The sequence below is a fragment of the Pan paniscus genome, chromosome 3, assembly GCF_029289425.2.
Source record: "Pan paniscus chromosome 3, NHGRI_mPanPan1-v2.0_pri, whole genome shotgun sequence".
NCBI classification, from domain to species: domain Eukaryota; kingdom Metazoa; phylum Chordata; class Mammalia; order Primates; family Hominidae; genus Pan; species Pan paniscus.
This window is the reverse complement of record NC_073252.2, coordinates 137,012,404-137,040,070: the sequence shown is the minus strand read 5'-3', so window position 1 is coordinate 137,040,070 and position 27,667 is coordinate 137,012,404. Positions and strand designations below refer to the sequence as shown.

The 27,667-nt window shown below is 40.9% G+C and overlaps 1 protein-coding gene across 14 annotated transcripts in view; it reads left to right on the top strand.

Annotated features, from left to right (window-relative positions):
• ELF2 (E74 like ETS transcription factor 2) overlaps window positions 1–27,667 on the top strand; it is a 126,677-nt gene that overhangs the window by 10,281 nt on the left and 88,729 nt on the right. For 10 of the 14 annotated variants that reach the window (XM_003820668.7, XM_008974107.7, XM_008974105.6 and 7 more), the window contains one exon: window positions 27,479–27,563. The exons of 2 other annotated variants lie outside the window; for them this stretch is intronic. The gene's annotated coding sequence lies outside the window, so the exon portion shown is untranslated. Of the gene's footprint in view, window positions 1–18,862; window positions 19,236–27,478; window positions 27,564–27,667 lie in introns of all 14 variants that reach the window. 2 more of the 14 variants (XM_055111840.2, XM_063603909.1) reach the window with 1 other exon arrangement.

Sequence of the window (27,667 nt, the reverse complement as noted above, 5' to 3'; positions counted from 1 at the left end):
GTGTTTCAAATAAAAGTCATAAAAACATCATTGATTATTTAATCTCTTATTTTATTTTATTTTTTTGAGACGGAGTCTCACACTCTCGCCCAGGCTGGAGTGCAGTGGCACCATCTCGGCTCACTGCAAGCTCCGCCTCCTGGGTTCACGCCATTCTCCTGCCTCAGCCTCCTGAGTAGCTGGGATTACAGGTGCCCACCACCACGCCCAGCTAATTTTTTGTATTTTTACTAGAGATGGGGTTTCACCATGTTAGCCAGGATGGTCTCGATCTCCTGACCTTGTGATCCGCCCACCTCGGCCTCCCAAAGTACTGGGATTACAGGCGTGAGCCACCGTGCCCGGCCTAATCTCATATTTTGTGTTGCTTAATCTTAATTAGCAGTTTTTCTAACTAATCAGTTTCTTCATTAGAATTCCGGAAAATTTTTAGTCCATTGAGCTTAAAGTTATTAGAAATGTATATTTAAGAGTACAAGTCTTTTCCATGAACCTGATTGCAGATATTTTTATTTTTATTTATTTTTAAATTTTACTTATTTATTTTTTGAGACAGTTTGACTCTGTCACCCAGGCTGGAGTGCAGTGGCCTGATGTCGGCTTACTGCAACCTCCACTTCCTGGGTTCAAGTGATTCTTCTGTCTCAGCTTCCCAAGCAGCTGGGATTACAGGTGCACACCACTACCTTGGCTTATTTTTGTATTTTTAGTAGAGACTAAAGACTAAAATTAGTAAAGACCAGAGACTAAAGACTAAAATTTTTTATTTTTAGTAGCCATATTGGCCAGGCTGGTCTCGAACACTTGACCTCAGGTGATCCGCCCGTCTCGGCCTTCCAAAGTGCTGGGATTACAGGCGTGAGCCACCATGCCCAGCCTGTTTTTAGAGAAGAATCAAAACTGTGAATGATGAAGATTTAGAATAGCCATGGTTAAAAATCTGATGAAGTTCATTATAATCGGCAATTGACAAAGAAATTCAGTTATTTTTGTGGCATGTAATATATACTAGAATTATGACTGATGACATATTAGATTTCTAAGAGTTTTATATACTTTTGGAATATTCATATTAATATCATATCAATAAATGTAACTGCAAGAAGATCTAGAATCACTTATTTGTCAGTGCTTTCCATTATAATTCAGCATATCAAATAAGCCTGATTTAGTTCAGTGTCTCTGTTTCAGAAATCTTTGAGAGGGTCCAGTGCCTTGTGGAACATCCTAAAGTTAGTTTGAGGTCAAGAAAGACTTATTTATTTTTAATTTTTTTAAGACGGAGTGTTGCTCTGTTGCCCAGGCTGGAGTGCAGTGGTGCGATCTCAGCTTACTGCAACCTCTGCCTCTGGGATTCAAGTGGTTCTCCTGCCTCAGCCTCCCGGGTAGCTGGGATTACAGGCGTGAGCCATTGTGCCTGGCCTAATTTTGTATTTTAAGTAGAGATGGGGTTTCTCCATGTTGGTCAGGTTGGTCTCAAACTCTGACCTCAGGTGATCCATCCACCTCGGCCTCCCAGAGTGCTGGGATTACAGGCATGAGCCACCGCTCCAAGCCAAAAGACTTAATTTAGAACTTGATCCTGGGGAAGTTTACCAAAGATGTCAAAAGGTTTAAAACACCTGATCAAAACAGAATCATAGGTCATTGTGAAATAATAGTCATTAATTTAACCACAGTAATAATCAAAAGATTTCAAAAGCAATACAGAAAGTTACATGGATGGGAAACAAACAAACAAAAACCCAAAACCCTTAACCCTTCTAAAGCCCAGTTTTCCTAAGTAACCAAAAACCCTAATAAAGACAGCATGAAATACAGGGATTATCTTCATAAGATGCAGTCTTTGTTTCTTGGGCCAGTTAACAAAAAGGCAAAGAAAACTTCCTGCAATGAGATTGCTTCTGCTAATGGGAAACCCATTTAGATAATCTGGAAGTTGGACCTGATGAAAAATTACTTGACACAGGAAGAGTGTGTGTCCAAGGTTATGAGCGTACACCATATTATAGAGAAATGTAAACAGGAAAACTAGTACCTTGAGCAGGAAATACATGGCTCTTAGTAAAATCATGGGAAATTCTGGGTTAAGTGGAGCAATTCAGACACATCAGTAAAAGCCAATACAGAACTGCTGTAAACTGTAAAGCTGTAGTTCAGAAGATGTTTAAAAACTTAAAGAAACAGATTTCTGAAATAAACATAAAAACCTCTTGCAATTTTTACTAAGAACAGATCAAGACTTCAAGAAAAGCTTGTTCTAACACAGGGGACCAAAATTTTAGGTATTTGTTCTTGTTTTGAGCCAGGGTCTCATTCTGTCACCTAGGCTAGAGTGCAGTGGCATAGTCTTGGCTCACGGCAATCTCTACTTCCCAGGTTCAAGTGATTCTCCTGACTGAGCCTCCAGAGTAGCTGGGACTACAGGTGCGTGCCACCACGCCCACCTAATTTTTGTATTTTTTAGTAGAGATGGTGTTTCTCCATGTTGTCCAGGCTGGTCTCGAACTCCTGACCTCAGGTGATCCACCTGCCTCCGCCTCCCAAAGTGCTAGGACTACAGGCGTGAGCCACCGTGCCTGACCAAAGCTAAACTTTTAGAAAGACTTGTAACTAATTTTCTTTTATTTATAGCCAACTTAATCGTATGAAAAAATCTTCCTTCCTTCCTTCCTCCCTCCCTTCCTTCTTTTCTTCCTTCCTTCTCTATCTCTTTCCCTCCCTCCCTCCTCCCCGCTTTCTCTTTCTTTTCATCTCCCTTTCTTTCTTTCTTTCATTTCCTTCTTTCTTTCTCTTTCTCTCTCTCTCTTCTTTCTCTTTCTGTCTCTCTCTCTTCTTTCTTTCTCTCTCTCTCTCCCTCCCTCCCTCTTTCTCTCTCTCTCCCTCTCTCCCTCCCTCTTTCTCTGTCACCCCTGCCTCCCTTCCTTCTCTTTCTCTTGCCCTTGACCTTGCCCCTTTCCTTTCCTTTCCTTCTTTCTTTCCTTTCCTTTCCTTCTTTCCTTTCCTTTCCTTTCCTTTCTTTCTTTTCTTTTTCTCACCCCTCCCTCTGTCTCTCCCTCCCTCCTTCCTTCCTACTTCCTTTTTTTTTGATAGAGGGACTCATTCTGTCTCCACTGCGATCATACCTCACTGTAGGCTTAACTTTGTGGGCTCAAGTGATCCTCCCATCTCAGCCTCCTGAGTAGCTGAGACTACAGGCACATGCCAGTGTGTCTGGCTAGTTTTTGTATTTTTTGTAGAGACGGGGTTTCACTGTGTTGAACAGGCTGGTCTTGAACTCCTGGGCTCAAGTGGTCTGGCTGCTTCGGCCTCCCAAAGTGCTGGGATTACAGGCATGAGCCTCTGTGTCTGGCCCACACACAAAATTTCTTTAATAAATTCATCCTTCACAAACTTTCCACAGCTTAATCAGATCTTCCACAACATTCTTGGTCCTTTAGCTTTGTCCTATACTTTCTCTTTCTTAAATAACCTGTCATTTTACTTTAGGACACAGTTTACTTTCTTTTTTCCTTATCATTGTGAAAAGTTATTCTCCTTTTAACCCTCTTTGCCAAAATTACATCCTTATAACTTTCTTTATATTTCTCTCTCCTGCTTACTGAGTCCTTTTTATATTATTTCCTTCCTAAATATTAATTTTCGAAATAACCTTAAATAACCTCTGAATTTACAGTTATTCTTTTTTCTCAATGAATAATACATTCTTATGCTTTTCTCATAATTTTTCTCATCAAAGCCACATGATGTTTTTTGTTACACTTCATATACAGAATTATATACATTAGTTAGAATTTCTAACTTAGTAATCTTGATTTTTAATGAAAACCTAGGAAGCAAGAAATTTTGAACTATCATATATCAGTATTTTATATATATTTTTATTTTTTGAGTTAGGGTCTCTCACTGTTGCCCAGCCTAGAGTGCAGTGGCATGATCATAGCGTACTATAACTTGAACTCTGGGGTCAAGGGATCCTCCTGTCTTAGCCCCTGGAGTAGCTGGGATTACAGGAGCATGCTACCATGCCTGGCTAATGTAAAATTTTTTTTGTAGAGACAGAGTCTTGCCGTGTTGCTCAGGCTGGTCTTGGACTCCTGGCCTTAAGTAATCCTCCTGTTTCAGCCTTTGAAAGTGCTGGGATTGCAGGTGTGAGCCACTATGCCTAGACTTTTAAATATTTTTTACAAACATTCTCCGTAACATAATTTTGTGTGTATTAATAGACTGAAATATATTCAGTCTTTCTATAAGATTTAACAAGGCAAGAACAAATGTATTTATGTTCAGCAATTGGTGTTTCAGTATTTTTCCTTATTTGGAAACGATCTGGACATTTAATGAGTATTTATCACTTAATTTAACATAATTTTAATATTTCAAATTATGTGAAAAGTTCATTTATAAACATTTATTCCATTTGCATTTACATAATTTATTTATTTATTTATTTCTGAGACGGAGTCTTGCTCTGTTGCCCAGGCTGGAATGCAGTGGCACCATTTTGGCTCACTGCAACCTCCACTTCCCGGGTTCAAGCAGTTCTCCTTCCTCAACCTCCGGAGTAGCTGGGATTACAGGCACCCATCACCACACCAGCTATTTTTTGTATGTTTAGTAGAGACGGGGTTTCACCATGTTGGCCAGGCTGGTCTCGAACTGGCTGGTCGTGAACTCCTGACCTTGTGATCTGCCCTCCTCGGCCTCCCAAAGTGCTGGGATTTCAGGCGTGAGCCACCGTGCCTGGCCCATAATTTGTTATTTTTTTAATTTTTATTATTTTTTTGAGACAGAGTTTTGCTCTTATTGCCCAGGCTGGAGTGCAATGGCACGATCTCAGCTCACCACAGGATTCCAGGCATGCTCCACCATGCCCAGCTAATTTTGTTTTTGAGACGGAGTCTCGCTCTGTCGCCCCAGCTGGAGTGCAGTGGCGCAATCTCAGCTCACTGCAACCTCCGCCTCCCGGGTTCAAGCGATTCTCCTGCCTCAGCCTCTTGAGTAGCTGGGACTACAGGCGTCCACCACCACACCCAGCTAATTTATTGTAATTTTAGTAGAGTTAGGGTTTCACCGTGTTAGCCAGGATGATCTTGATCTCCTGACCTTGTGATCCACCCGTCTTGGCCTCCCAAAGTGCTGGGATTACACTGCGCCTGGCCTAATTTTGTATTTTTAGTAGAGACAGGGTTTCTCCATGTTGGTCAGGCTGGTCTTGAACTCCTGACCTCAGGTGATTCGCCCGTCTCAGCCTCCCAAAGTGCTGGGTTTACAGGCCTGAGCCACCGCGCCCGGCCTACTCAGAGTTTTTTTTGTTTTGTTTTTTTTTTTTTAACAGTTTTACGTAGACTATTTGTGAGAACTGAGATATTAGACAAAGCTAGTCGTCATTCAGGTTGCTTTCTGTTCGCCCTTTTCATAGCCTAAGAATATCAGATGTTAACCTAAAAAAGAACCTTAAAGTTAAATGTATGGAGATTTTGTTGATAACTCAGAAGATACAGCTGTTTTCATTAAATCAACACTATTAAATTAGTCTTATCAAAGAGCTTCACAAATAAAAGACTATTCTGTTTTTAGGCTGGTTTTATAGTTTTATAACCTGTGTCAATGATGACACCCTAAAACATTTAGCAGAAACAAATTCTAACTAGTAAAACCAGGCAAAAATGTATGCTAACAGTTCTGAAGATGTTCCTATTTTTATTTCATCAATAAATTTAAAACCAGCTTATTTATCAAAGATTTACTTAAATTATGTGAATTAAAAAGGCATTTGGGTTAATTCCTATGTATTTTAACAATTTATGTAAGCACTCACTTATCTAAACCAATCTGAATAGAATTCCTCAAGGAATTTCTGGCTGTATACACAATACGCAACATAATATATGTACATAGGTATAAACACTCCTAAACATATCTAGGCACACGTGTGTGTATACACACATGGAGACACACACAGAGAGATCTTACTGCATTCATTTTAGAATTTTATTTTTATTTTCTTTTATTTATTTATTTTGAGATGGAGTCTCACTCTGTTGCCGAAGCTGGAGTGCAGTGGCACTGTCTCAGCTCACTGCAACCTCCACCTCCCGGGTTCAAGACATTCTTCTGTCTCAGCTTCTGGAGCAGCTGGGATTACAGGTGTGAGCCACTATGCCCGGCTAATTTTTGTATTTTTAGTAGAGTCGGGGTTTCAGCATGTTGACCAGGCTTGTCTCAAACTCCCGATCTCAAGTGATCCACCCGCCTCGGCCTGCCAAAATACTAGAATTACAGGTGTGAGCCACCACCCCTGGCCAATATGATAAAATATTTTAAATCTCCCGTATATTTTGTGAGGGAAAGACAGGGTCAGTGTTTCTTCCACTGACCCTTTTTCAAGATCATTCCTGATAATTATGGTTTTATTGTCCTCTAAAAGTTGCTGTGGGGTTGAAATTTATGTTTTGAGTTGTTTTACCTTGTCTATAACTTTCTGTAATCTTCCTCATCACTACCATCGACTGATCTTTAGGTCATGAAGTCTTGTCATCATACAGGATTATATATTACTTGTACTATGGTCTCCATGAAATAGTTTCTATTATTATTATTCACTTTTTACACATGACTCTGAGATCTGGAGAAGAAAAATAACTTGCTGTGCAGAAAAGAGTTAACATAGTAGGTCTGAGATAGCTATTCTTAGAAAGGTCTGCTTGCAAGATTGGCCATTGGCTGGCATCTGAGAACTTGGCTCTCACAGTGTTCCCAGTAACTGACTACAGGCGCCCACCACCACGCCCGGCTAATTTTTTGTATTTTTAGTAAAGACAGGGTTTCACCGTGTTAGCCAGGATGGTCTCAATCTCCTGACCTCGTGATCTGCCCGCCTTGGCCTCCCAAAGTGCTGGGATTACAGGCGTGAGCCACTGCACCTGGCCTGCAGGCTATGCTATAGTATCTTCCACATCTATCATTGAGGCTACCGCTCTGCCCCCCTCCACTACCTCTCAGTAAGCCAAAGTCATTACCTTAACTTGAGCCCTCACTCTTGCAAAGGGACTACACGCGTCAATATTTATACTGACTCTAAATACGCCTTCCATATCTTGCACCACCATGCTGTTATATGGGCAGAAAGAGGATTCCTCACTACACAAGGGTCCTCTTTCATTAATGCCACTTTAATAAAAACTCTTCTCAAGGCCGCTTTATTTCCAAAGGAAGCTGGAGTCATTCACTGCAAAGGGCATCAAAAGGCATCAGATCTCATCGCTCAGGTCAAGGCTTACGCTGATAAGGTAGCTAAAAAAGCAGCCATCAAAAGGCATCAGATCCCTTCATTTCAGGACAATGCTTATGCTGATAAGGTAGCTAAAAAAGCAGCCATCAAAAGGCATCAGATCCCATGGCTCAGGACAATGCTTATGCTGATAAGGTAGCTAAAAAAGCAGCTAGAGTTCCAACTTCTATCCCTCAGGGCAGTTTTTCTCCTTCTCATCTGGCCACTCCCACCTACTCCTCCATTGAAACTTCACCTATCAATCTCTTCCCACACAAGGCAAATGGTTCTTGGACCAAGGATCTCCTTCCAGCCTCACAGGCCCATTCTATTCTGTCATCATTTCGTAACCTCTTCCATGTAGGTTACAAGCTGCTAGCCCATCTCTTAAAACGTCTCATTTCCTTTCCGTCGTGGAAATCTATCCTCAAGGAAATCATTGCTCAGTGTTCCATCTGCTATTCTACTACTCCTCAGGAATTTCTTAGGCCCCCTCCCTTCCCTACACATCAAGCTCGGGGATTTGCCCCTGCCCAGGACTGGCAAATTGACTTTACTCACATGCCTCTTGGTCTAGGTGGACACTTTCACTGGATGGATAGAGACCTTTCCAACAGGGTCTGAGAAGGCCACCATGGTCATTTCTTCCCTTCTGTCAGACATAATTCCTCGGTTTGGCCTTCCCACCTCTCTACAGTCCGATAACGGACTGGCCTTTATTAGTCAAATCACCCAAGCAGTTTCTCAGGCTCTTGGTATTCAGTGAAACCTTTGTACCTCTTACGGTCCTCAATCTTCAGGAAAGGTGAAACGACTAATTGTCTTTTAAAAACACACCTCACCAAGCTCAGCCTCCAACTTAAAAAAAAGGACTCTGTCAAGAATAGAGCCCAAAGACTTGCCAACCAAGCAAGTAATTACGCTAAACCCCCTTGGACTCCCTTGGAAACTCTCTAATTAGATGTCCTGAGTCCTCCCAATTCTTAGTCCTTTAATACTTGTTTTTTTCCTTCTCTTATTCCGTTTAGTTTTTCAATTCATACAAAACCGTATCCAGGCCATCACCAATAGTTCTGTAAAATAAATGTTTCCATCACCAATCATTCTATATGACAAATGTGCCCTTTAACAACCCCACAATATCGCCCCTTACCACAAAATCTTCTTTCAGCTTAATCTCTCCCACTCTAGGTTCCCACGTCGCCCCTAATCCCGCTTGAAGCAGCCCTGAGAAACATTGCACTATCTCTCCATACCACCTCCAAAAATTTTCGCTGCCCCAACACTTTACCACTATTTTGTTTTATGTTATTTTTCTTATTAATATAAGAAGATAGGAATGTCAGGCCTCTGAGTCCAAGCTAAGCCATCATATCTCCTGTGACCTGCACGTATACATCCAGATGGCCTGAAGTAACTGAAGAATCACAAAAGAAGTGAAAATGGCCTGTTCCTGCCTTAATCGATGACATTACCTTGTGAAGTTCCTTCTTCTGGCTCATCCTGGCTCAAAAGCTCCCCCACTGAGCACCTGGTGACCCCCACCCCTGCCTGCCAGAGAACTACCGCCTTTGACTGTAATTTTCCATTACCTACCCAAATCCTATAAAATGTTCCCACCCCTATCTCCCTTCTCTGACTCTTTCTTCGGACTCAGCCCGCCTGCACCCAGGTGAAATAAACAGCCTTGTTGCTCACACAAAGCCTGTTTGGTGGTCTCTTCACACGGATGCGAGTTAAAGTTTTAACCTGTATTTCTATCCAGAGTATATTTAGAATCTTCTGATCCGTAGTCAGACGCGTTATCCATTGCGCCACTGGCCCCGAGCTTATCCAGAGTATATTTAGATGATACTTTGCTGTTCAATTTTCACCATCATAAAACAGGTTGAACAAGTCGTCATTGATTAGGTTATGCCTGGGAACCTGACTAGTCTAGTTCTTTGGTTGAAGATTTCTAGAAGTGTCAAAACGTGCCTGATAAAGGAAGCATCAAAATATCTCCAAAGGCCTGGGTACTGTGGCTCATGCCTGTAATTCCAGCACTTTGGGAGGCTGAGATGGGAGGATTGCTTGAAGCCAGGAGTTTCAGACCTGCCTGGGCAACAAATGAGACCCTATCTCTGCAAAAAATGAAAAAACCTTAGTTGGGTTTGGTGGCATGTGCCTATAGTCCTAGCTACTCAGGAGCCTGAGGCAGGAGGATTGCTTGAGCCCAGGAGGTTGAGGCTGCAGTGAGCTGTAATGTGATGCCACTGCACTCCAGCCTGGTTGACAGAGTGAGACCCAGTATAAAAAAAAAATTATACAGAATTTTGATGATGTCACAAGTTATCTAAGTTCATTTCTTACCTCCGTGTGTGTGTATAAGAGAGAGAGATTAATGATATTTTAGTCAGTGATGCATCAGATACACAACAGTAGTCCTGTAAGATTATAATACCTTAGTTTTACTGTACCTTTTCTATATTTAAATATGTTTAGATACACAAATACTTTCCATCGTGTTAGAGTTGTCTGTAGTATTCAGTATAGTAACATGCTGTACAGGTTTGGAGACTGGGAGCAATAAGCCATATTGTGTAGCCTAGGTGTGTAGGCAGGCTACACCATCTATGTCTGTGTAAGTACGCTCTATAAGGTTTGCACAATGACAAAATCCTTAGGTCCAAAATTGCCTAAGGACCTAAGGATGCCTTTCTTAGGATATATTTCTGCCATTAAGCAATGCATCACTGTATGTGTATAGTACATAAGAATATATGTGTAAGATTAAGGCTGGGTGTGGTGGCTCATGCCTGAAATCCCAGCACTTTGGGAGGCTGAAGAGGGTGGATCATTTGAGGTCAGGAGTTCGAGACCAGCCTGGCCAACATGGTGAAACCCCATCTCTACTAAAAATACAAAAATTAGCTGGGCATGGTATGTGCCTGTAATCCCAGCTACTTGGGAAGCTGAGGCAGAATTGCTTTAACACGTGAGGTGGAGGTTGCAGTGAGCTGAGATGGCACCACTGCACTCCAGCCTGGGTGATGGAGTGAGACTCTGTCTTTAACAACAACAGCAACAACAACAACAACAACAAAACAACAAATATATATATATATATATCTATGAATGAACATGTATGTTAATTGGATTACTCAGTGTCAAGGCCGTGAATATTTAAGCTGTTATTAGTCATGGTATGAGACCATGTGTATACCACACAAGAATATATGTATAAGTTTGGCCGGGCATGGTGGCTAACGCCTGTAATCCCAGCACTTTGGGAGGCCAAGGTGGGTGGATCACGAGGTCAGGAGATTGAGACCATCCTGGCTAACACGGTGAAACCCGGTCTCTACTAAAAATACAAAAACAAAATTAGCCAGGCATGGTGGCGGGTGCTTGTAGTCCCAGCTACTCGGGAGGCTGAGGCAGGAGAATGGCGTGAACCCGGGAGGCGGAGCTTGCGGTGAGCTGAGATCGCGCCACTGCACTCCAGCCTGAGCAACAGAGCGAGACTCCGTCCCCCGACGACTCCCCCGCCAAAAAAAAAAGAATATATGTATAAAATTAATAACATGTTAACTGGATAACTCAGTGTCAAGGCCATGAGTAAATAAGGATTTTGAGATATTGTTAGTTATGGTATGAGACTCTTGAAATGAAAAGTTATTTTTATGATTGGCAAGTTATATCACTTTCCAATTAGCCTCTTCAATCAATTTTTTCTTGTAAAATGAGCTGTAAGTTCTCTTCCAGATTAAAGAGCTTTCTTGCAACTTTTCTTATCCTGTTAATTTCTAGCATCATTTTTAAACATCTGGATTAATTATTTATTCCTAAAGTAAGTCTCATGATATGAGTGCTTGTTGCCAAAATTATTTATCTTCAGTTCTGGCTTATGAGCCTAAATTGTTAAAAACTATATAGTCCTTACACTTGGTTTTCCTCAAAACGACCTCATTCTCATTTTCAAAAGCGAATTCTTTCTTTAAACAATTCATTAGTTTACTTTCTATCCTTGTAAAATGCTGTGTTAATGTTTGTCTTAACAAATAAGAATGACATCAAAATTTTTCATGAGTTGTAATTAGATTATATTGCTTTTATCTTTTTCATTATTATTTATTATTATTATTTGTAGAGATGCAGTCTCACTATGTTGTGCAGGTTAGTCTCGAACTCCTGGACTCAAGTGATCCTCTTGCCTTGGCCTCCCCAAAGTCTTGGCCCTACAGGTGTGATACACCATCCTGGCCTTCTTAATTATTGTTTTCTGAGATGGAGTCTTGCTGAATTGCTCAGGCTGGAGTGCAAGGGCTGTTCTGAGGCATGATTCCACTACTGATCAGCATAAGAGTTTTGACCTGCTCAGTTTCTGACCTGAGCTGGTTTACCTCTTCTTAGGCGACCTGGTGATCCCCCTCTCCTTGGAGGTCACCATACTGATGGTGAACTTTGTGTTGATATATGATTGGCGTAGTGAACTACAGCTTAGAACTCCTGGACTCAAGCAATCCTCCTGCCTCAGTATCTGTAGTAGCTGAGACTGCATGGGTGTGCCACCACATCTGGTACTATATTCTCATCTGAAGCTTTAGCAGTGTAATACAGCTCTGATGCTGCCTCTATACCATGTGAACCAAGAAGTATCTGAGACAGGTCTCAATCAATTTAGAAAGTTTATTTTGCCAAGATGAAGGATGCACATCTGGGAGGTAGGTTTGTGCCTTTCTCCGAAGATGATTTTGAGAACTTCAATATTTAAAGGGGAAAGAGGAAGAAATTTTTAAAAGGTGTGGGTAGATAAGAGACAAGCAGTTGTATTCTTTTGAGTCTTTGATCAGCCTTTCACTGAATACACAATATACCTGTGAGAGGGGAGTAGAGGAATAGCCACTTAAGCCTTGTCTAGCTCAGCAAATCTGCATTTTTACATCAGAGGAAAAGTCACATGTGCATTGGTGTCAGGTTAGCAGAGGGATGACTTAGAACTCTTTTGTCCTGCACTCATGAAGATAAGCTATCAAAATACATTATCAGGGTAAAATTCAACATAACCATTTTAGTGTAAAGATCTTGAGGCCCACAAGGAATTTCCTAGTAGGCAAATTGTGAGGGAAGTATGTAGCTTTTTTTTTTTTTAATTGTTGTAGCTATCTTATTTGGGATAAAATGGGAGGCAAGTTTGCCTGACACAGTTGCCAGCTTAGTTTTTCCTTTTGGCTTAGTGATTTGGGGGTCCTGAGATTTATTTTCCCTTTCACAACTAATATCTTAGGGTCTTGTATTATTAAAAAGATAATAACAGATCAAATGACATTCATTTAATGCTTATAGTGTGTCAGGTAGTTTATGTAAAGAATGAAAAGAACTAGATACATCTACTTCTCAGAGTTGTTTTATACTATCTTATGGATAAGAAAATTTAAGTTAAAGGAGATTAAGTAACTGCCCAACATCAGGTAATTACTCAGCATTAAAGCCAAAACATAAAAAATATTTATTGAGCACCTATTGTGTTCTGAAGATACAGTGGCCGATAGACTTTTAACTCTTAAATCATACTAGCTCTTCAGTATTGTAGCACAAAGAAAATGACTGAGGCAAGTTTGAATTTAGAGGTTTATTTTGCCAAGGTTGAGGATGTACCCAGGCAAAAGGAACACAAAAATCACAGAACAGCTGTGACGTGTGCTTTTTCCAAAGAGGGTTTTGAGGGCTTCAACCTTTAAAGGGGAAAAAGGGGACAGTAGGGAAAGGGGAAAGAAAAAATAAAGAGGGGGAGAGTATGGTCACATTCCTGTGAGCTCACTAAATCCACATGTTGCATGTGAAAAGGAGGGGGTAGACTGAAAGTCAACTATGCATTCTTCTGGCACTCTATGAATCTGCATTTTACATAAGATAAAGTAAACAGAGGAATCAGTCAAGTATGCCTTTGTTTTGGGTGAGTGGAGGAATGACTTCTAGTCCTGTGTTTGTCCTGTACCTGTGAAGATAAGCTTTTAATTTATATTGTCAGGGTGAAATTAAACAGAATTCTGTTTTAGGGTAAAGATCTTGGGCCCAGAAGGAATTTACCTGTGAGCAAATTGTGAAAGAGGCCCCCTGGTGAGGTATCTGGCCTTTTATCTTTGCAGCTATCTATTTAGGAACAAAGTGGGAGGCAGTTTTGCGTGACTCAGTTTCTAAGCTTAACTTTTCCCTTTGGGATAGTGAGTTTGGAGGTCCCAAGATTTTTTTCCCTTTATTTATTTATTTATTTATTTATTTTTATTTTTTGAGACAGGGTCTCCCTCTGTTACTCAGGCTGGAGTGCAGTGGCACAATCTCAGCTCACAGCAACCTCTGCCTCCCAGGCTCAAGTGATCCTCCCACCTCAGCCTCCTGAGTAGCTGGGACTACAGACGTGTGCCACCGTGTCTGACTAATTTTTGTATTTTTAGTAGAGATGGGGTCTCCCCATGTTGCCCACGCTGGCCTTGAATTCTTGGGGTCAAGCAATCTGCCTTCCTTGACCTCCTAAAGTGCTGGGATTACAGGCGTGAGCCACTGTGCCTGGCCTTTTCTTTTCATTTTATTATCCTTTCATAGTATATAGAGTATTGTCAAAATAGTCTTTATGTAATAAAGGGGATAATTATGCCTATTTTACAGGGCTGTTGTAAGGATGGAAAGAATGCACAAAACTGCTTGTTTCAATAACTACAAAAATGTATGAGACTTTTGAGGCAGGAGAATGGCAGTGAGCAGAGATTGCACCACTGCACTTCAGCCTGGGCGACAGACCAAGACTCTGTCTCAAAAAAAAAAAAAAAAAAAAAAAGTATGAGACTATTGTTATTGATGTTGTATTTATATTAATATTACAACTATATATATATAAAATTCCTGTTGGACTTGATAATTTCAAAAGGGAAACAGGACAACTAAAATGTGAATTAGAAGTACTTAAAGCATTGATTTCATTATTAAAAATATTTAATTTCATCAGTTAAATGACTAAGGGTAATGGAGCTTTTTCATTGATCCTGTAGGCAGGAACCAACTGTGAATTGAACTATACATAAGTGTAAATTACAAGGCTCTGCCTGGTGGCTCACACCTGTAATCCCAGCACTTTGGCTGGCTGAGGCAGGAGAATTGTTTGGGCCCAGGAGTTCAAGACCAACCTGGGCAACATAGGGAGACCCCATCTCTATAGAATAAAAAAAATTAGCTGGGCATGGTGGTGTATGCCTGTGGTCCCAGCTACTTGTGCAGAGGTGGGAGGATCACTTGAGCTTGGGAGGTTAAGGCTGCAGTGAGCCGTGATTGAGCCATTGCATTCCAGCCTGGGCAACAGAGTGAGATCCCATTTCAAAAAAAAAAAAAATGGTGTAGACTACAAATTACAATTCTTCTCATTCAGTGTCACGATAATACTGTTAATATTTGAATACAGATGTCTCCTTAATTCTAATTTTGTACATTGTCCTTTTTAAAGTCAAGTTTACTGAAGTTTAATTTACATGTAGTAAAATTCACTCTTATATTTTTATGAGTGGCAAATTTATACTATTTTGCAGTCACCACCACAATGAAGATAATACAATATTTCTTTCACCCCAGAGAGTTTCCTTGTACCCTTTTGAGATTAAATCCTTCCAACTGATTTATTTTCTATTTCTATAATTTTATCTTTTCTTGAATGTCATATAAAATAGAGTCACCCTTTCTGTTTCTGATCTGTTAGGTGTTTCAGATATGATTGGTGTAATAGCAAGTAAGATAATTGACCCTCATGCTGATACAGCTTGCTCACAAATTAGGACTTGTATTAAGAAGCAGTTAAATCAGAAAAAAGGACAACCTGTTGGAAAATTATAAAAAGAGAATTTGTCAAAGGGTTAGTAAATAGTATTTAATTTTCATATTTTTATGACAAACTATTCAGTTTTCATAACAAACTTTGAAGAACCTATTCACGTGATCAGTTTTCACATATTGGGTGGGAAATTAATAAAATCAGTACCCTTTTTAACCTCCTCTTTGGACCCTAGTTATATAAAATTAGGTACTTTTAAATCCTTGATTCATGACACAAATAATAGCTCAAGGATGGCAGTTGCCTATTTTTAATAATATAACAAACACATATGAATCCATCATTCTGCGTGAGAACTAGAACCTTGACAAGAACTCGCATCAGATTTACCCATGTGGGCCTTAATATAAAACAGAATTTGCATTGCCTATGTTTCTTATTAATTAGTAGGAATCCCCCAATCCCCACCTTTTTGGGGGTGGGAGAGGCAAATAACTTTTGCCAGTCTCTTGATTTTCAGCCTTGTTTTGGTTTATATTGTTATAAACCAAACAATAAAATTTAAACAGTTTTGATATAGTCAAAACTAATTCTTTGCTTTTTGCTTTCGGTGTCTCATCTAATAATTTTTTCTTAATTGTGAGTTCATGAAGATATTCTATATTTTCTTCTGATTTTTAGGAATATTTAGGTCTCTTCTGTATCTGTAATTTATTTTGTGATTGATGAGAGGCAGTAATTAAAAATTTTAAATCTTGTATGGCTGATCGTTTGTACCAGCACAATTTATTAAATAGCTCTCTTTTTCTTTCTTTCTTTCTTTCTTTTTTTTTTTTTTTTTTTTTTGAGATGGAGTCTCGTTCCGTCACCTAAGCTGGAGTGCAGTGGTGCGATCTCGGCTCACTGCAAGCTCGCCTTCCGGGTTCACGCCATTCTCCTGCCTCAGTCTCCTGAGTAGCTGGGACTACAGGCGCCCGCCACCAAGCCCGGCTAATTTTTTTGTGTTTTATTTAGTAGAGACGGGTTTCACCGTGTTAGCGAGGATGGTCTCAATCTCCTGACCTTGTGATCCACACGCCTCAGCCTCCCAAAGTGCTGGGATTACAGGCATGAGCCACCACGCCCAGCTAGCTCTCTTTTTCATTGATTTTAATTTACCTCTTTCCTGTATTAAGTTTTCAATTTGCATGGGTCTTTTTCTGGCCTCTATATTGTGTTCCATTGGTATATTTGAGTATATCTACACCATAACCTTATTGCCTAGTTAGTATAGACTACAGCAGTTCTTGAGGAGGGTCTTGGCTGACTTTTGCCCTTTGCTCATTCACATTTTTTTTTTTTTTTTTTTTTTGAGACAGGGTCTCACTCTGTCACCCAGGGAGGACTGCACTGGTGTGATCACGGCTTACTGCAACCTCAATCTCCTGGGCTCAAGTGGTTCTCCCACCTCAGCCTCCACAGTTGGGACTACAGGTGTGCACCACCACGCCCAGGTAATTTTTTTTTTTTTTTGAGATGCAGTTTTGCTGTTGTTGCCCAGGCTGGAATGCAGTCGTGTGATCTCGGCTCACTGCAACCTCTGCCACCCGGGTTCAAGCAATTCTCCTGCCTCAGCCTCCTGAGTAGCTGGGATTACAGGCACCTGCCACCATGCTGGGCTAATTTTTTGTATTTTTAGTAGAGACATTTTGTATTTTTATTAGTATTTTTAGGGGTTTTACCATGTTGGCCAGGCTGGTCTCGAATGCCTGACCTCAGGTGAGCCACCTGCTTCAGCCTCCCAAAGTATTGGGATTACAGGCGTGAGCCACTGTGCCTGACCACGCCCAGCTAATTTTTATATTTTTTATAGAGATGGGGTTTCACCATGTTGCCCAGACTGGTCTCAAGCTCCTGGCCTGAAATGATCCACCCACCTCGGCCTTCGTAAGTGCTGTGACTAGAGGTGTGAGCTACTGTGCCTGACCCACATACATTGTTTACTATCTTTGTCAAGATTTTTGTAAAACCCTCTTGGGATTTTTAACTGAAAATACATTGAATTTTTTGATAGATTAATTTGGTGAGAATTGACATCCTTAAGACAGTGAGTATACCTACCTATGAACATGGTATTTGCCCATGTAGAATTTTTTTCAAGGAATTTTATGATTTTCTTTATAAAAATCATATACACCCTTTCGGTTAGATTTATTCTTAGGTTTGTAGTTTTTATGGTTATGGTAAATGACACTGTTTAGTTTTTTATTTTTATTTGTATTTTTTTGAGACGGAGTCTTGCTCTGTCGCCCAGGCTGGAGTGCAGTGGTGCGATCTTGGCTTACTGCAACCTCTGCCTCCTGGATTCAAGTGATTTGCCTGCCTCAGCCTCTCAAGTAGCTGGGACCACAAGCGCATGCCACCACGCCTAGCTATAGCATTTTTGTATTTTTAGTGGAGGTGGGGTTTCACCATGTTGGCCAGGCTGGTCTCAAACTCCTGACCTCACAATCCACCTGCCTCGGCATCCCAAAGTGATGGGATTACAGGCGTGAGCCACCATGCCCAGAGATAAATGATATTCTTTTAAAAAATTATACTCTGTTGCTGGCCTATAGAAAAACAGCTGATTTTCATCTATTGATTTATGTCCAGAGACTTAGCAAACCCTCTTTTTTCTTCTAATATCTGAAGACTATTTTAAATTTCCTATGTAGATAGTATATTTTACGTGATACATCATTTCTTCCTTTCCAATTCCTATGCCGTTTATTTGCTTTTCTTACCGAATTGGTTAGGATTGTCAGTACAAGTGTTGAATTAAGGTGGTAATTGTAGGTAAATGTGTTTGTTCTCAATACTGGGAGAAAGTTTAAAATATCTTGTATTTGAGTCTTGGTTGAATTTTTTTCTTAAATTTTAAAAGGATGTTGAATTTTATGAAGACATTTGTACCGCATCTACCAAAATGATGTATTAGTTATCTATTGCTGCATAACAAATTACCTAAAACATTTTGTTGGTGAGGATATGGAGAACTGGGTATCTTCAAATGCTGCTGGTAGGAATGTGAAATGGTGTAGCCACTTTGGAAAAGCTTGTCATTTCCTCAAAATGTTAAACATACAGTTACTGTGTTCTAGCACTTCTTCTCCTGGCTATATATGCGAAAGAAATGAAAACATCATATAGAACATATGTCTTGTACATGAATTTTCAGAATAGCATTCACAATGGTAAAAAAAAAAAGTAGAAACATCTCAAATGTGCATCGGTGGATGAATAGAGAAATGTGATATGTCTATACAATAGGATATTACTCAGCAATAAAAAGAAATTAAATACTAACAGATGTTACATGTAAATGAAAGGAACCTTGAAAACTTTATTGTAAGTGAAAGAAGCCAGTCACAAAAGACCACATAGTAGGCTGGGTATGATGGCTCAGGCCTGCAATCACAGCACTTTGGGAGGCCAAGGCAGGAGGAGCCCAGGTGTTCACTTGAGCCCAGGAATTTGAGATCAGCCTGGGCAACATAATGAAGCCCTGTCTCTACAAAAAAAAAAAAAAAAAAAAAAAAAAAAAAAAATTAGCCAGGTATGACTTCACATGTCTGTAGTCCTAGCTACTGTAGAGGCCCTGAGGTAGGAGGATCACTTGAGGCCAGGAGGTCAAGGCTGCAGTGAGCAGCCTTGTCTCCCCACCCCCCCCAAAAAATCACATATTATATAATTATATTCATATGAAATGGCCAGAACAGACAGCTCTCTGGAGATAGAAAGTACATTAATTTTTTTTTTTTTTTTTTAAGGTACAGGGTCTTGGCTGGGCACGGTGGCTCATGCCTGTAATCCCTGCATTTTGGGAGGCTGAGGCAGGCGGATCACCTGAAGTCAAGAGTTTGCGACCAGCCTGATCAACATGGAGAAACCCTGTCTCTACTAAAAATACAAAATTAGCTGGGCCTGGTGGCGCATGCCTGTAATCCCAGCTACTCGGGAGGCTGAGACAGGAGAATCGCTTGAACCTGGGAGGCGGAGGTTGCGGTGAGCTGAGATCGTGCCATTGCACTCCAGCCTGGGCAACAAGAGTGAAACTCCATCTCAGGAAAAAAAAAAAAAAAATCTCTGGCTGGGTGCCGTGGCTGACGCCTGTAATCCCAGCACTTTGGGAGGCCGAGGCAGGTAACTCATGAGGTCAGGAGTTTAAGACCAGCCTGGTCAAGATGGTGAAACCCCGTCTCTACTAAAAATACAAAAAAAAATTAGCTGGGCGCAGTGGCAGGTGCCTGTAATCCCAGCTACTTGGGAGGCTGAGGCAAGAGAATCGCTTGAACCCAGGGGAAGGAGGTTGCCGTGAGCCGAGATCGCGCCACTGCACTCCAGCCTGGGTGACAGAGTGAGACACTGTCTTAACAAAAAAAAAATCTCCATACTGTTTTTCATAGAGGTTGCACTAATTTACATTTCCACTAGCAGTGCATAAGTGTTCCCTTTTCACCAAGTCCATGCCAATATCTATTGTCTTTTGTCTTAATAATGGCCATTCTTGCAGGAGTAAGATGGTGTGTCATTGTGGTTTTAATTTGCATTTCCCTGAATGATTAGTGATATTGAGCACTTTTTCATTTATGTGTTGGCCAGTTGTATATCTTCTTTTGAGAAATGTTTGTTCATGTCATTTTCCCACTTTTTCATGAGATTTTTTTTTTTCTTGCTGATTTGTTTGAGCTCCCTGTGGATTCTGGACGTTGGTCCTTTGTTGGATGCACAGTTGGCAAATATTTTCTCCCATTCTGTGGGTTGTCTCTTTACTCTGATGATGATGCTGATTATTATTTTTTGCTGTACAGAAGCCTTTTAGTTTAATTAGGTCCCATTTATTTATTTTTGTTTTAGTTGCATTTGCTTTTGGGGTCTTAGTCATGAAATCTTTGCCTAGGCCAATGTCCAGAAGAATTTTTTTCTAGGTTATCTTCTAGGACTTTTATGGTTTTAGGTCTTATATTTAAATCTTTGATCCATCTTGAGTTGATGTTTGTATAAGATGAGAGACAGGGATCCAGTTTCATTTTTCTACTTGTGGCTAGCCAGTTTTCTCAGCACCATTTATTAAATAAATAGGGTGTCCTTTCCCCAATTTATGTTTTTCATGCTTTGTTGAAGAGAGTTGGTTGTGGATATTTGGTTTTATTTCTGGATTCTTTAATCTGTTCCATTGGTCAATGTGTCTATTTTTATACCAGTACCATGCTGTTTTGTTAACTATAGCCTGGTATAATTTGAAGTCCAATAATGTGATGCCTTCAGATTTGTTGTTTTTGTTTAGGATTGCTTTGGCTATTCAGCCTCTTTTTTGGTTTCATAGGAATTTTAGGATTTTCTTTCTCTAAATCTGTGAAAAAGGATGTTGCTGTTTTGATCAGATTTGTATTGAATCTGTAGATTGCTTTAGATGGTATGGTCATTTTCATGATACTGATTCTTCCAATCCATGAGCATGGGATGTGTTTCCATTTGTTTGTGTTATCTATGGTTTCTTTCATCAGTGTTTGTAGTTCTTCTTGTAGAGATCTTTCACCCCCTTGGTTAAGTATATTCCTAGGTATTTTATATATATATTTGCAGCTGTTATAAAATGGATTGAGTTCTTAATTTGATTCTCAGCTTGGTCATTGTTGTATAGCAGTGCTACTGGATTTGTGTTCATTGACTTTGTAACCTAAGATTTTACTAAATTCACTTATCAAATCTAATAGTCTTTGGAGGAATCTTCAGCATTTTGTAGGTATACGATCATATCATCAGCAAACAGCGATACTTTGACTTCCTGTTTTCCAATTTGGATGCCCTTTATTTCTTTCTCATGCCTGATTGCTCTGGCCAGGACTTAAAGTACTATGTTGAAAAGAAGTGATTAAAGTGAGCATCCTTGTCTTATTCCAGTTCTCAGGGGGAATGCTTGCAACTTTTTCCCATTCAGTATGCTTTGTCGTATATGACTTTTATTATTTTGAGATAATTCCCTTCTGTGCCTTGTTTTTTGGGTGTTTTTATCATAAAGGGATACTTGATTTTATTGAATGTTTTTTCTGCATCTATTGAAACAATCATGTGGTTTTTGTTTTTAATTGTTTATGTGATATATCACATTTGTTGACTTGCATATGTTAAACCATCCCTGCATTCCTAGGATTAAACCCACTTGATCATGGTGTATTATCTTTTTGATGTGCCATTTGATTTGGTTAGCTAGTATTTTGTTGAGGATTTTTACATCTATGTTCATCAGGGATATTGGTCTGTAGTTTTCTTTCTTTTTGTTACATCCTTTCCTGGCTTTGGTATCAGGGTGATACTGACTTCATAGAATGAAGAAGAACAGGTTGCTTCCTTGATGTGGTGCTGTCCCCCTTGCCCTAGGAGTAGGAGTCCCTGAGAGCCAGACTACTGTGAGTACTGCTGCTCCTCTGGGTCTAGCTGCCCAGTGGGGTTACCACATTCCAGGCTGATTCTGGGGAATGTCTGCAAGGGATCCAGTGATGTTATCTGTCCTCAAGTCTCCCAGCAATGTGTACCAGCACCAGCTCTCATAGGGGTAACAGGGGAATGACATACGTTGTGAGATTGCTTGGTTGTAAATAGCCATAGTGCGTTGGCTTTCTTAAATGCTGGTTGTAGTATTAATAAACTGGTCATGTGGACAGACTCAGGACATCCTGGTTAGCCAGGGTACTGCAGACAGTGCTGATAGCTGGGTCATGCATAAGTTTTCTCCTTCTTGGGTGCAATGTTATTTTACCTGTAGATGCTGTAGTAAACTGTGTCTGTTGGCCTCCAGCCAGGAGGTGGTGCTTGCAAAAGAGTGCCAGCTGTGGTTGAAGTGGTGGGATATGTGCTTGTCTTATGTTACCCATGGGAGGTATTTTGGTTTATCAGATGATGGGTGAGGCCATAGGGCTCCCCTAAGTTTCTGTCTTTTGTGTTAACCTACCAGGGCAGGTGGAGGGTCAAAGCCAGGTGGGGGGCTTGGTCGGGCAGGCCTGCTCTTTGGCTCTGCATGTGTGGTGTAAGCACAGACCCATGTTGGGCTTTTGGAGCCATTCCCTGGCCTCTGGGGTAATGTTCCAGGAAAAAGCTTAGCTGCCTCTGCTTCACAGAAGAGTTCATGCAGGGAGTGGGGAGTAGCAGGTGGGAGTAAGTCTCATCCAGCTCCTACACACTTGGCAAGGCAAGTCTCTCACTCAGAGTGTTCACTAGCAGCAGCTAGCTAAATTCCAAGCTGTTTACATACAGGAACCTCAGCTTTCAGGCCACGCCCCTTTTCATCCACTGGCAATGCCAGAGCACCCAACTTCTGTGTCTGTGATTACAGCTCACTTCCCAGTCATCCGCCCAGTTCAGCCAAGGCAGTTCATCCCCACTTGAGATTATATTTTGAATTTCAAATTGGGAGCTTCTTTCAACCTGCAACCACTGCCTGAGTTGGTTGGCAGAACTTTGTGAACTCTCCTGTGACAGAGAATCAGGAATAGCTTCCCTTGGTTTGCGTTGGAGACTGGGAATACGCACAAGGCTCTTCCCGCCCCTGGTGCTTCTTGTATATTCTCCACTGCTCCCTATATTAGTTTTAGCACTGGGTGGGGTTAAGGCCTTCCTCTGTGGGCCGGATTTCCAGTTTTCATAGTGGGGGTGTATACTCTGGAGGTAATCTCTCTCCCTCTCACACTCTGGGGACTTACAGTTTTTTACCTGGCTCATGGTGTAGACTGCAGCCTGCCCCTTCTTTCAAAGGATCTGTGGTTTCTTTCCGTTTTTCCATTAAGTTCCTGCATTGCTTCTTTGAAAAAAGTTCACAGTTTGAGTCTTTACCCACTATTTTTTCTTCCCAAGTGGAAGAGGCATGCCAATACTACCTCCAATCTGCCATCTTGGGGAGGGTGGGAATTTTTTTTTTAATTAAAATTTAAATTTTTGTAGGCTGATTTTGTGGCAAGGATCAGGCTAAGGTGTATTTAAGGTCTTCTCAGGTCTTTTCTGAGCCTGGGCATGTGTGGTCACTTTCCACATTTTTTCATATATATAGTTTTTGAATGTTCTAGTCTTTATTTTAGTTTATTTTTTATTTTGAGGCAGAGTCTTACTCTGTTGCCCGGGCTGGAGTGCAGTGGCTTGATCTTGGCTCACTGCAACCTCCACCTCCCGAGCTCAAGCTCCTGCCTCAGCCTCCCGAGTAACTGGGATTACAGGCGCCTGCCACCATGCTGGGCTATTTTTTGTATTTTTAGTAGAGATGGGGTTTCACTGTGTTGGCCAGGCTGGCCTTGAACTCCTAACCTCAAGTGATCTTGGCCCACCTTGGCCTCCCAAAGTGCAGGGATTACAGATGTGAGCCACTGTGCCCAGCCAAATGTCCTGGTCTTTAATGTGTGGCTCTCAAAAGGGGAAAAAGAGTAAAATGGGGTTTGCTGGCCTTTTAAGTCCCCTAGAAGTGACTTCAGCCAGAGGGGGAGAGGCTTGCAACAGTGAAGGGAGGCATAACAATAATATCTACTCATTTCTTTGTGTGCTCCTCTGTGATCAGAAGCAATAATCAGTGATCAGAGCACAGATCTCTGATATTTGGAAAATAGTCCTTTTTGCTTACCATGGCCCTCACAAGTTGCATGCAGACTGTTCCAGGAACACATGCACAGCTGTCTACCCTCGAGTTGGGGGATGGGTAGCTGATACTGTGCTGAGAGCTAGAATGACCGAAATTAACCACAGTTTATTGTTCAAGCCTTCCCTTGGAGGTTGTAAGCCTTTAGCCAGAGTTCCAAAATAGTTACATTAGGTAGATTCTGCCAGTGCAATTGTCTAGATAGGGATACAGATTCCTGGTGCATCCTACTCCATCATCTTCTGAGAATCCTCCAGCCTGGATTCATTCTTGACTTCTTTCTTTCTGTCATAGCAGTCAATCCACATCAATTTTGCTTGCAAATGTCATCCTTTTATCTGCAAAATACATCTAAAGATTGACCACTTTTTTTTTTTTTTTTTTTTTTTTGAGTCAAGGTCTCACTCTGTCGCCCAAACTGGAGTGCAGTAGAGAGATCTTGGATCACTGCAGCTTCAACCTGCCCAGCGTCCCGAGTAGCTGGGACAAAGGGGTGTGCCATCACGCTTGGCTATGATCACTTTTCACTACCTCCAGAACTACCACTCTGGTCCCAGCCCGTATCACTTCTCATCTCATTATGGGTTTGTGCAAAAGTAGTTTGCATTACATTAAAAGTAATGGCAAAACTGCAATTACTTTTGCACAACATATATTATTGCAGCCTGCTAACTGACCCCTGTTTCTGCTGTTGTCCCCTTGTCTGTTCTCAACCCAGCATCTGAGTGATCCTTATAATAATCAGATCATCTTTTTGTGTAAAACCTTTCTTCTCTCTGAAGTCAAAGTCCTTACAGGGGACCTACTTGGCTCCCTTCCCTTACCTTTCTGTCCTCTTCTTCAACTATTCTTTCTTCCTCTTGCTCACTTCACTTCAGCTGTATTGGGTCCCCTTGCCGATCCTTTAACTAGTCAGGCATACATCCTCTTGAGGGTGTTGAATTTCTTTTGACTAGAAGGCTCTTCCGCCAGGCATTGCCACAACTCACTTCTACTTTTGGGTTTTTACTCATCTGTCACTTTTTTAGTGAGTCCTTATCTGACCACTCAATCTGAATTGGCAGCTCTCCCTGCCAAATAATCCCTATCTCTTTGGTTAATTTAACTCCTTAGCCTTCATCACCATCTACAGGTATGGTGTACTATTTTTTTCTCTCTCCTCTGCAGTGTAAGATCCATAAAAACAGGGACTTTGCCTTTATTCACTACTGGACCCAGGCACCTAAAATTGTGCTATCATATAATAGTGCTCATTTAGTGTTTGTGTGATTGAATTAATGAGTGGAGTGCTTGGGTTATCCTGGCATCAGTGCTTAGTATTTATGTATACCTTATCTAATTTCAATGAAGTAGAGGCAATAAAACATCTAGTAGACAAATCTGGAAGAGAGAGTTGAGTGAAGCTGTAGGAGTAGATTTCATAGCTTAGAAAGAGTGTAAAGAATCTGAAGAGAAAAGGACTAGGGATGGGATCCTGGAAACACCCGCCTGTAAGGGTTGACCAGAGAGCAGCACTGTCCTAAGACTTCACCAACTGGCAACAAAAGACCTGTGCTTTAAAGGTCCTCATATGGCCTTCCTCCAGCAGCTACAACCCTACCCATAGAGTGAAGACTTTGGGGGGGCCAAGGTGACTAGACTAGTCTACCTGGTCTCTTTCTAGATCAGTCTTTGAATATTTGATCCTAGAATTTCCTGCCCATGTGTCCCTTCACAACTCTCTTCTCTGATTCTTTCCTCTCTTGACTGTACAACACATATGGGATCCCCTGTGTTTAAGGGATGGCCAAGGAGCAGCTGTTTGCAGTCATGTGACCAGAGCTTGGACCTGTAGGCTTTATATATGTGTGCATATGAAGTCCTTCGTAGTATAAAGTGGAGCTAAAAGTGGGAAGAGAAAAGGAGTTGGCTGCAGACAAGGGGAAGGGGTATGGATTTTCCTTCCTATGTCCCTACGTAACATGAAGGGAACCTGAGAACTCAAAAATAGAACTTGGCCTTTCAGGTTATTATTAGTCAAGATAGAAGGATGGAATAATAATTTAACAGCTTGATTTAGAACTTTTAAAAATATTTAGACACATGGTATGTAGGCTTCCATTTGTATTCTTGTCCCAGGCCCCTTGAAAATGAGGGTTGAGCCTGCAAGGGGGAATTGAAAGGGAGTAGCCAGAGAGGGAAAAGATAAATTCAAGGTAGAGTTTCAAGAAGGGAGTGATTAACAGTGTCAGATGCTTCAGAGGCAGCAAGTCCTATGAAGACAGAAATGTATCCATTGGATTCTACAAGCAGAATTTAGTAAAAGTTTCAGTTGAGTGGGGATGGATGCCAAACTTTGATAGAAGGAGGAGTGCTTGAGAAATTAGAAAGTGGAGACAAGAGTATAAAATATAAAAGATTTCTTATCTAGAAACTTACCTGAGAAAGGAAGGAACTGGAGCAGTAGCTGGAAGGGTATGCAGGATAATGGAAGAGGACTTTTCCTTTTTTTTTTTTTTTTTTTTTTTTTGAGACAGGGTCTTGCTCTGTCACCCAGGCTTGAGTGCAGTGGCAGGATCACAGCTCACTGTGGCCTCAACCTCCTGGGCTCAAGCGATCCTCCCACCTCAGCCTACCAAGTAGCTGGGACTACAGGTTTGCACTACCAGGCCCAGCTAAGTTTTTTATTTTTTGTAGAGACAGGGGTTTCCCTATGTTGGCCAGGCTGGTGTGGAGCTCCTGGGCTCAAGTGATCTTCCGCCTTCCTCTCCCAAAGTGTTGGGATTACAGGCCTGAGCCACCTTGCCCAGCCAACTTTTCTACTTTTAAGATGAGAGGATCTTGCAAATGCTTGTATGTTGAGGGAAAGAAGTCCAATGGTAGTATGAGAAGGTTAAGGAAAAAGGGAATAATTGATGGAACAAGGCCTATGATCAAGTGCTTAAGTCAATACATTAGCCTTTGAAAGAAGGAGGACTATTTGAGGAGGCTTGGGAGTTAGAAGTAGGGCTTGGGATGTTTGCATGGGTGCTGATGCTAAGTTGGTGGGGTGAGATAGCAGGAACATGTCTAATAGTGACTCAGGAGGCTGAGGTGGCAGAATCACCTGAGGCCAGGAGTTCAAGATCAGACTGGGTAACATAGCAATATCTTATATTTAAAAATAAAAGTAAAAAGTAAGAAATACTGACCTGAGCATGGTGGCATATGCCTATAGTCCCAGCTCCTCAGGCGGTTGAGGCAGAAGGATTGCTTGAGCCCAGGAATTTGAGGCTGCAGTGAGCCGTGATCTCACCACTGCGATCCAGCCTTGGTGACAAGAGTGAGACCCCAACTCTAAAAAATTTTTTTTCCTTAAACATTGTTTTATAGTAGTTTTTTGGGCTAGTCCTATTTTTCAAACTTGATTTTATACTCCTGGGGAGCAGGGGTTATACCTGTAGCCACTTACTAAGAACCTGTTATTAGAACTTGCCCAATGGAGAAAAAAAAAAAAAACCTGTTTGAAATGCAGCCCATAATATGGAGCATAGGCTTCATACGTTGATTCTGTCCTCACTCAATAGTTGTTATGTAGTGGTGAATTAAAATTTTAAGTTTGATAAAAACTTCTGATTTCTCAAAAACCTAGAAATAATTTATTATATTCCTTATGTGAATGTGCGACATATGGCTTTGGAAGTGATTTGTTTTATTAAGTATTTACTATCTCAATCACACCTGTTTGAGCATAGTGCTTTTTAATATAATTATATTAATATTATCTTTTTTCCCCTCCCGCTGGTAGTTCCAAAGAACTACTGGTTCAGATTTTAGCTCTTCCCAAGTTATGAAAATAGTGAAGGATGCTTAGACTACTTAACATACAAACTGTAAGTAAAATTTATTTCTGCTATTATTATATATATTGGGAATAGTACCTTATATGGTGATAGTATGATGGGACTGTGGAATTTTATTATTTTTTCTTCTTAAG